The following is a 582-nucleotide window of genomic DNA, read 5'->3' as shown; positions in this document are numbered from 1 at the left end:
ACAACCCAAATCTACATGTATACCCACAGTCAAATGAGTGTTGAATCAACATTGATTCAATGTAGAATCAACACAAATCTACATGCAGATCCACGTTCAGCTGATGGTTGAATGAACGTTGATTCCTAACTTATTCAGTGTAGAATCAACACAAATATGCATGCAGATCCACGTTCAGATGATGGTTGAATGAACGTTGATTCCTAACTGATTCAATGTAGAATCAACACAGATATGCATGCAGATCCACGTTCAGATGATGGTTGAATCACCATTGATTCCTAACTTATTCAATGTAGAATCAACACAAATATGCATGCAGATCCACAGTCAAATGAGTGTTCAATCAACATTGATTCAATGTGAATCAACACAAATCTGCATGCAGATCCACGTTCAGATGATGGTTGAATCACCATTGATTCCTAACTTATTCAATGTAGAATCAACACAAATATGCATGCAGATCCACAGTCAAATGATGGTTGAATCACCATTGATTCCTAACTTATTCAATGTAGAATCAACACAAATATGCATGCAGATCCACAGTCAAATGATGGTTGAATCACCATTGATTCC

Source organism: Poecilia latipinna, unplaced genomic scaffold (genome assembly GCF_001443285.1).
Source record: "Poecilia latipinna isolate Pla-1442-1.1 unplaced genomic scaffold, P_latipinna-1.0 Scaffold1568, whole genome shotgun sequence".
Lineage (NCBI taxonomy): Eukaryota > Metazoa > Chordata > Actinopteri > Cyprinodontiformes > Poeciliidae > Poecilia > Poecilia latipinna.
Note: the sequence above shows the minus strand (reverse complement) of the source record.